The 9,660-nt window shown below is 61.6% G+C and overlaps 1 pseudogene; it reads left to right on the top strand.

Annotated features, from left to right (window-relative positions):
* The first annotated feature begins 3,114 nt into the window (after nucleotides 1-3,114).
* On the top strand, nucleotides 3,115-6,265 carry LOC142595790 (ADP-ribosylhydrolase ARH1-like; annotated as a pseudogene).
* The last annotated feature ends 3,395 nt before the right edge of the window (nucleotides 6,266-9,660 follow it).

Raw genomic sequence — 9,660 nt, 5'->3', positions numbered from 1 at the left:
TGCTCCTCAGCCAGCACTGACGTCATAAGCAGCTGCATGAGCCAGAGGCCTGACCCTGCATCATTTGCTACTCAGCCACACGTGATGTAACAAGAACCTGTGGCTGTCAAGAGCTTGATTCTGCTGTCTCAGACACTGAGCTGCAAGTGAAAACAAAAGCACCTGCACAGGTGCCAAAAGGGTTGGTGGCACCCTTCCTCGCTCTGGCTGGCACCCATGGGGCGTGGGGGTGCCTGTCCCTTCCCCTGTCCAGGGAATGACCTGCAGAGGTTGCGGGTGACCTGACCCTGATCCTGGCCCTGACATGTGGGGTTTGGAGGTGCCCTGCCCCTGTCCTGGCCCTGACTCATGGGGCTTTGGGGTGCCCTGGCCTGGTACTGGCCCTTTCGTGTGGGGTTTGGGGGTGCCCTTTCCCTGCTGCTGCTGAGACTCCCTGGAATTTAGGGTGCACTGCCCCTTTCTAGGCCATGACCTGCAGGATCTGTGGTGGCCCTTGCCCTGTCTTGGCATAGAACTGCAGTGTCTGGGGGTGTCTGCCCGCCCCTGCTCTGGTCCTGACAGGCAGAGTCTGGGGGTGCCCAGCCCCTGTATTGGCTGTGATCCACAGGGTTTGGGGTGCCCTGTCCCTGTCTGGTCCGTGACTCATGGGGTGCCCAGACTGTCTCCTGGTCCTGACCCATGGGGTTTTGGGGTGTCCTGCCACTGACCTGGCCCAGACCTGTAGGGTAGGGAGTGCCTTGCCCCTTTCATTTCCCTGACTCATGACGTTTGGGGGTACCCTGCCCCTGTTTCGACCCTGACCTGCAAGTTTTTGGAGTGCTGTGCCTCTGTCCTGGCCCCGACACGTTGGGTTTTGGGAAGGCCGTGCCCCTGTGCTGACCATGACATGGGGGATTTGAGGGTGCCTTGTCCCTGCCCTTGCCTTGATCAGCAATGTTTGGGGGTGCCCATCCCATGGCCTGGCCAAAACGGTCAGGGCTTGGGGGTGACCTTTGCTTGTCCTGCCCTCATGCACTGGATTTTGGGTACCCTGCCCCTGTCCTGTACCGTCCCCCTGACTCATGGTCTTTGGGGGTGCCCTGCCCTTTCACTGCCCTGACCCACAGAGTTTGGGGGTGCCCTGTCCCTGTCCTGGACCTGACCCATGAGGTTTTGGGGTTGACCCATGGATTTTTGGGTTTCCCTGTCTCTGTCCTGGCCCTGATCCACAGTCTTTTGGGAGTGCCCGGGCTCTGTATTGGCTGTGATCCATGGGGTCTGGGGCCCCTGACCTGGCCACGACCCACAGGGATGCCAAGCTGCCTTGTCCCTGTCATGGCCCTGGCCTGCGAGGTTTGAGGTTCTCTACCCCTGTCTTGGCCGCTACAAGTGCGGTTTGGGGGTACTCTGCCCCTATACTGGCCCTGATCTGAGGTATTTTGGGGATCCCTGCCCCTGAACCTTGAGCTGTGGGGTTTTCTGGCCCCCTCTCTTTCCAGGACCAGCTTGGCTTGGGGGTGCCCTGCTCCCGTTCTGGACCTGATCCGCTGGGTTTGGTGTGCCCTGTGCCCATCTGGGCCATTACCCGTGGCGTTTTGTGGTTCTTGGCCCTTGTTCTGACCCTGGGTGCCTTCTCACGGCCATCACCCGTAGGTTCGTGGTGCCCTGTGTCTGTTGTAGCTGAGACTCATGGGGTTTGGAGGTGCCTTGCCCCTGTCCCGGCCCTGACCTGTGCAGTTTGGGGGTGTCCTGCCCCAGTCCTGGCACCGACTCACGGGTTTTGGTGTTCTCTACTCCTGTCGTGGCTGTGACCCACAGAGTTTTGGGCTTTCCCTGCACCAGTCCTGGTCCTGATCCATGGGGTTTGGGGTGCCCTGTCCCTGTCTGCTCCACGACCTGCAGGGTTTGTGGATCTGCTGCCCCTGTCCCGGGCCTGACCCGCAGGGTTTGGGGGTACCCTGCCCCTTTCCTGGGTCCATAGCTTCCTATTTAGGCCCTGAACACACTCTTTGGAGTGTGGCAGGATGAAACCGCAATTTCTGTATGTCCAAACAAAAATATGTAAAAAAAAAAAATTTTATACACCATTTTTTTTAAAAAATTTTTTCCAAATTGACAATGAATTTTAAACCTCATTATTCACCTATTTTAGTACCAACCACCTGTTGTGCACCCCCCACCCCGCCCAACAGGATTTTTACCAACAGATCAAAGATTTGTGTCTCGTTTGGCATAATTTGGGCCAAAAAAAAAAGATGAAAAGCTGATGCTGGGGAGCCAGGAGTTGCACTTTTCTGGGACTGGCATGGGGCCTGCACCAAGGCTTTGCTGCTTGACTCTGAAATTTAAGTATGATCTTTTAAGCGCTCACTGCCCACCACTAAACATTAATTTTACTATTTTTGCATAGCAAAACACAGCGATTTTAGGTTGGAGCCAACCCCAGTTGTCAGAGCAGGGCTGCATATTGCTGCCCCATCCTGGCGGGACCCAGGCGATAGCAGTTTTGGGGGATCGCACCCCAAAACGTGGCTTGGGGCCATGTTTTTGCCCCGTCCCAGTGAAATAAATATGGGAAAATATTTGGCAGAAACATTTTTCCTTGGAGATGCTCCTTTTCTCCTTGTCTCTGCCTTCCCCTAGGGCTTGCTAAAACCCATCCCTCTGTGCCCCAAATTCTTTTGAGGCCTCTGTCCGCTCTGGGTGTCCCCTTTGGGTACCCCCCAGCCCTTTTGGGTGCCGCCCGTGTGCCCCTTTGGATGCCCCTCCCATGTGCCTCCATGCCCCTTTGGGTAGCCCTCAGGCCCCTTTCGGTGTCCCCTGTCTCCCTCTTGGGTGTCCCCCAGCCTTCTTTGGCTATGCCCCCATCCATGTCCCTCCATGCCCCTCTGGGTGCTCCCTGGAGCCCCCCAGTCCCCTCCCAGTGCCTTTTGGGCCCCCCTGGAGCCTTTTCCCTCCCTGCCACCCCCCAGGGACAGAGGCCCTGGGGTTCCTCACCACTCATCCCCATCGCCATGGGGACAGTGCCCCCATCCCCACCCCCATCCCCTGGGGTGTCCTCATCCTCCTTAAGGGCCCCTGGCCAGCGCTGGCCCCATGCCCCGGGCCTGATGGGCTTCCGCAGCTGCTACCGCAATGGAGGAGACGTGAGTGCCTCTGGGGGTCCCGGCATACCCCCCACCGCTGGCTCCCCCCTGAAGCCCCGCTGTTTCCCCCAGGGTGCCCTCGGTGGAAGCTTATGAAGCGGCCATGGTGCTGAGCGGGGTGGGGGACGCGCTTGGGTACCGGGGGGGCCGCTGGGAGTATTGCACCTCGGGACCCCAGATCCACGCCGAGCTGGCTGAGCTGGGGGGCTGGAGGCCATCACCCTTGAGCCCCCCGAGTGGCCTGTCAGTGATGACACCGTCCTCCACCTCGCGACTGCTGAGGGCCTGGCCACAGGTTGGGGAGCGGGGGCCGCAGGGGTCTCCATTGCACCCCACAGACGCAGGGGAGGGTCCCCAGGGGATGGCGTCCCCATTGTACCCCAGGGCCCACAGCGGAGTGTTCCAGGGGGGTGGGGTGTCCCTATTACACCCCTGGGCTGCATGCGGGTTCCCTGGGGCGGGGGTTGGAGGTCCCTGTTGTATGCCTTGGGCTGCTTGGTGGGGGTCTGGGGTGGTGTTGGGGGTCCCCTTTGTGCCCCTGGGCTGTACGGGGGGGTCTCTGGGGAGGTTTTGGGGTCCCTGTTATAACTCTGAGCTGCCTGGGGGGGTTTCTGAGGGGGTTCAGGGGTCCCTGTTATACACCTGACCCAGGCTGGAGGGTCCCTGGGAGGGGCTTTTGGGGTCCCCAGCCAGCCCTGTAGGGGGTTTGGGGGCATCCTGATTCCACCCCCCCTTTTAGGACCTCCAGGGAGGCTCCCTATTTCCCCCCCAAAAAAGAAATTGGGGGGTGTCCCCATTTCCCCTCGGAGGGGGTGTGTGTCCTATTTTTCCCCACAGTTTGTGGGAATTTGTGTTCCCTTTCCTCCTATGCTGGGTGTTGGGGGAGAGCTCATTTCCCCCTCCCAATTTTGGGGGCCCAGAGGGGGTGGTTATCCCTTGCCCACCCGATTTGGGGTGCTCAGGAAGATTGCCCATTTCTCTTGACTTTTGGGGTGGTTTTGGATGCTGTCCCACTTCCCCTCCTGTTGGGGGTGTGCGTGGGGGATGTCACCCTTCCCCTCCAGTGTTGGCACCCATGGGTGGTGTCCCCTTTTCCCTTCAGAACTGAGGCATCCATGGGGGGGTGTCACCCTTTTGCTTTAGTTTTGGGGGCTCCATGGGCTGTGTCCCCTTTTCCCACCACTTTTGGGAGTCCATGGGGGGTGTCATCTTCCCTTTGAGTTTTGAGGGGTGCATGGGGCCTTTCCCTCCCCTCCAGTTTGGGTGACCCAAGGGGGATCTTCAGTACCCGCCCCCCCCAGGCCTGGAGGGGGAACCCCTCCTGCAGGAGCTGGCTCGCCGCTACGTGGCTGCCATGGGTGACATGGAGGCCCCAAGCCGGGGCCCACCAGCATGCTGGGTGAGTGGGGTCCGAGGGTCTGGGGGGAGTCAGAGGGTGTCAGGGGGTCTCACGCCCCCGACCCCCCCAGGCACCTCACAGCTGTGGCCTGGGGAGCCCGAGGGCTATCGCATCCCCTTCAACCCCACCGGCACTGGCTGTGGGGCTGCCATGCGTAGCCTGGCCATCGGCCTCAGGTAGGGCCAGGGACACAGGAAAGGGGGGGGGGGGGGATGGGGACATGGGGGGTCACACGGGGACGGGAGGGATGGAGGTATCAGAGCTGGGGGCACAGGGACAGGATAGGGATGGGGATATGGGAGTGTCAGAGCTGGAGGGATGGGGACAGGAGGGTGTCGGGGCTGGAGACACAGGGGTGTCAGAGCTGGAAGGGAGAGGGACACGGAGGGGACAGGGCTGGGGACACAAGGCTGTCAGACCTGGGGGGGGTGGGGACATGGGGAGACAGGGACAAGGGGGGATGGGGAGGACATAGGGATGGGGACACGGGGGTGTCAGAGCTTGGGGGATAGGGACATGGGGGTGTCAGAGCTGGAGGGAAGGGGACATGGGGTGCTGGGGAATGGGGTAACAGGGACATGGTGGGTGTAAAAGGTGGGGGAATGGGGGCACAGAGGAGAATGGGGACATGGCGGGTGTTGGAGCTGGAGAGGACAAGGACCGTGGATTGGGGATGTGCTGGTGCTGGTGCTGGTGCTGGTGCTGGTGCTGGTGCTGGGAGGCCGGGACCAGTGGGGATGGGGGGGGGGCGGGGATGTCTGAGCTGGGGGAGTGGGGACAGGGAGCCCTAGGGACAGAGGACAGCAATAGGGAGGAGGGGACATAGGGGTCACAGGGCAGATGAGAGGGGGACGTGGAGGTGGCAGGGCTGGGGCGATGGGGACAACAGGGATAAGGACGGTGGGGACAAGGGTGGCATGGTGGGGATAGGGACGAGGCTGGGGATAGGGGCACAGGGAGGGGGCATTGGAGGACAGGGACAGGGCTGATGCCACTGCAGGTACCCGCATGCCTGGGAGCTGCTGATGCTGATCCAGGTGAGCATCGAGAGTGGACGCATGACCCACCAACCCCCCACTGGTGGGTGTCAGGCCTTGGGGGACAGGGGAGGAGGGGACACTGGGGCGCCCCTGAAACCCCTGTCCCCACAGGGTACCTCGGCGCTCTGGCAGTGGCCCGCTTTGGGGGCTCGGGGGGGTGGCCCAGAGCGCTGGGGGGCCGAGCTGCTGCGGGTCCTGCCCCTTGCATGGGACTACGTGGAGGGTGCCGGGGTGGCCATGGGTGACAATGCTGCCGCCTGGCCCTTCTTCAGGGACACCTGGCACCGGTGAGGGGGTACTGGGAGGGTTCTGTGGGGTCACTGGGAGCACTGGGAGGGGTTGGTGAGGACACTGGGAGGGACTCAGCGGGTCACTGGTGTCACTGGTGCCCACAAAGTGCTCTCTGCTGGACAGCCACAGCCCAGTGCCCCCCAGTGTCACTGGTCACCCCGGTGACACCAATGACCCCAATGTCTCCAGTGTCCCTGCTGGCAGCCGGCAGATGCTGGGAGGACCTCTGTACCAGGGGGGTGCTGCATGGTGGGGACAGTGATTTGACGGGGACCATTGCTGCTGGGTGCTGGGGGCTGCGGGGGGGGCTGGCGTCTGTCCCACCTGGGCTGCACTGCTGCCTTGAGCACCGTGGGCAGCTGCGCGATGCTGCCCACCGCCTCCATGCACTGGCCTGGGGGAGATGCTGAGCCCCCACTGTGTCACCTGCTGTCCCCCTCCCGGGAAAGCCCCTGTGGGTCCCCAGGGTGGAGCAGAGACCTTCATGGGGTCGGGGGTGGGGGGGAGGGGCTTGGGAGAGTGCCTGGGCGGGTCAGCTGTGGTCCTAGGGCAGGAGGGGGCAGGAGGGTCTCTGGGGGGGCTGCAGGGAACTTCACTGGGTCCTGGGGTGCTCAGGAAGGCCCCCAGGAGGCCCTGTGGGGAAGCATGGCCCTTCAAGGGGTGCTGGGAGGCTCAGGCAAGTGCCAGGGAGACCACCGTAGCCACATCCAGGTGGCCTTTTATCCTTCCACAGTTAGAGACCCCAGAAGCTCCCCAAGGAGCCTCAGTCACCCCCACGGTAAAAAAAGTGTCCTCCCAGGCCAAGCTGTGTCTAGGTTTGTGCCCTGTGCCCCTTGTCCTGTCCTTGCCACTGATGGGTCTCAAGGTTAACCAAGCCAAGGGTGATGGCCCCCCTCACTGATGGGCCCCCAGGGTTAACCACTCCAAGGGTAATGTGCCAAAGATGTGATGGGCTCCCAGGGTTAAGAACTCCGTGGGTGATTGCCCCCTGGGGTTGGTTGGGGTTGACAACCCAAAGGGTGATAGACCCAAGAGGTGATTGGAAAGCAAGTTGACCACCCCTTGGGTGATAGACCCCCATGGTGATGGGCCTCCAAGGTTAAAAGCCCTGTGTGTGCTGTGCCTCCTAGTAAACCACCCTAAGGGTGATGAGTACCCTGGCTGATGGCCCCAAGAGTTAACCACCCCAAGGCTGATGGGCCCAAGGGATGATGGGTCCCCAGGGTTAACCACTCCAAGGGTTATGGGCCGCTGGGGTCATGGCCACCTGGGTTTTGCCACCTTAAGGGTGATGAGGGCAAAGAGGTGATGGGAACCCGAGGGTTAAGTAACCCAACAGTGATGGGTCCATGCATTGATGGGCCCCCAAGGTTAATGACAACAAGGATGATGGACCCCCAGGGTTAACCACCCCAAAGATGGTGGTCACAGGGGTTAATAACCCAGAGGATAATGGGGCCTAGGGCTGATAAGTCCTCAGTGTTAATCAACCCATGGGTGATGGGCTGGTGAGATGACTGGCGCACCTGGTTAACCAACCTAAAAGTCATAGGCCGAAATGGTGTTGGGTCCCCAGGGTTAAGCACCCCAAGGGCGATATCCCCTGAGGTGAACCACACCAAGAGTGGTGGAACCCAGGGCAGTGGGGGCCCAGAGTTAACAACCTAAAAGGTGATTAGCCCAAGGGTTGGTGGGCCCCCATGGTTAAACACCTCAAGGGTAATGGGCCCAAGAGGTGATGGGAAACCAGGCTTCACCACCCCAGGTGCAATAAACCCCGAGGCTGATGGGCCACCAGGGTTAACCACCCTAAAAGTGGTGGGCCCAAGGGGTGATGAGCCCCCAAACGTTGAACCATCCTAAGGGTGATAGGTCCAAGAAGTGATGGTTACCCACGGTTAAGCCACCAAGGATAATGGGCCCAAGGGGTAATGGGCCACTAGTGTTAACCACCCCAAGAGTGACGAACATGAGCCAGCAGTGTGCCCAGGTGGCCAAGGTGGCCAACAGCATCCTGGCTTGTGTCAGGAACAGTGTGGCCAGCAGGAGCAGGGAAGTGATTGTCCCCCTGTACTCAGCATTGGGGCCTTCTTGGCCACCTGGGCACACTGCTGGCTCATGTTCAGCCGCTGTCGACCAACACCCCCAGATCCTTTTCGGCCAGGCAGCTTTCCAGCCACTCCTCCCCAAGCCTGCAGCGCTGCATGGGGTTGTTGTGCCCCAAGTGCAGGACCCGGCACTTGGCCTTGTTGAACCTCACACAGTTGGCCACGGCCCATCGATCCAGCCTGGCCAGGTCCCTCTGCAGGGCCATCCCGCCCTCCAGCAGATCGACACTCCCGCCCAGCTTGGTGTCACCTGCAAACTTACTGAGGGTGCACTCGATCCCCTCATCCAGATCATCGATAAAGAGATTAACCAAGGCTGGCCCCAGAACAGAGCCCTGGGGAACACCGCTCGTGACCGCCCGCCAACCGGCCTCCACTCCGTTCATCACAACTCTCCAGACCACGCCCGCCCAAGCCGTGAGCCGCCAGCTTCCCAAGGAGAGCGCCGTGGGAAGAAAGCACGTGCCGGCCCGTTGCAGCATCGCCCGACCCCTGCGCGACCCAACACGCAAAAGGGCCTCTTGGTGCCGCCCCCTCGTCCAGGAGCAAACCTGGAAGCCCCCGGTTTCCGCGGCGGGGGTGCGCCAGGCTGTAGGGCCAGCCCCCCGGCCGAGCCGCGCCGCACCAGCGGGCTTTGGCCGCTCCGGGGCCGCTGACGGGCCTTTGCCGGCCGAGCTGCGACGGCGCGGGAACGCCAGGAGCGCCCGGGGACGAGGGGCCTCCGGGGGCTTCGCGGTGCGGGAGGCGGGGGGAACCCGGTGGCCACAGCGATCCGGGCGGGAGGGCGACCACGGCCCCGAACCCAGCGCCGGCGGGGACGCCCGCACCCCGACTGGGTCAGGGGCTCCAGTTTGTACTGGGAGGGGGCCCAGGCTGTACTGGGAGGGGGTCAGGGTTTCCACTTTGTAGTGGGACAGGGCCCAGTCTGTACTGGGAAGGACATCAGGGGATCCAGTCTGTACTGGGAGGGGGCCCACTCTGTACTGGGAGGGAACTGGGGATCCAGTTTGTACTGGGAGGGGGACCAGTCTCTACTGGGAGGGGATTGGGGGATCCAATCTGTACTGGGAGTGGGCCCAATCTGTCCTGGGAGGGGATCGGGGGATCCAGTTTGTACTGGGAGAGGGCCTATTCTCTACTGGGAAGGACGTCAGGGGATCCAGTTGGTACTGGGAGGGGGCCCAATTTGTACTGGGAGGCAGTCAGGGGACCAGGTGGTACTGGGAGGGGGCCCAGTCTGTACTGGGAGGGAATTGGGGACCCAGTTTGTACTGGGAGGGGATCGGGGCACACAGTTTGTACTGGGAGGGGGACAAATCTGCACTGGGAGGGGATGAGAGGATCAAGTTTGTACTGGGAGGGGGCCCAGTCTGTACTGGGGGAGAGTCAGGGGATCCAGTTTGTACTGGCACCGAGCCCAGGCTGTACTGGGAGGGTATCAGGGCACCGAGTTTGTAGTGGGAGGGGTCCCAGTCTGTACTGGGAGGGTATCAGAGGATCCAGTCTGTACTGGGAAGTATCCCAGTCTGTACTGGGAGGGGATCAGGGATCCAGGTTGTACTGGGATTTTTCCCAGTCCGTACTGGTGGGTGATGTCACACGGTCCCCGGCACTGCCCCCCCCAAGGAGGAGGCCGGGACGTCCCCAAATTTCTTTAATGTGGGTGCAGCCACTGCGCCGCGGGGGAGGGGACGGGG

This window comes from Pelecanus crispus, chromosome 23 (genome assembly GCF_030463565.1).
Source record: "Pelecanus crispus isolate bPelCri1 chromosome 23, bPelCri1.pri, whole genome shotgun sequence".
Classification (NCBI taxonomy): Eukaryota; Metazoa; Chordata; class Aves; order Pelecaniformes; family Pelecanidae; genus Pelecanus; species Pelecanus crispus.
This window is presented reverse-complemented; position numbering and strand designations above follow the sequence as displayed.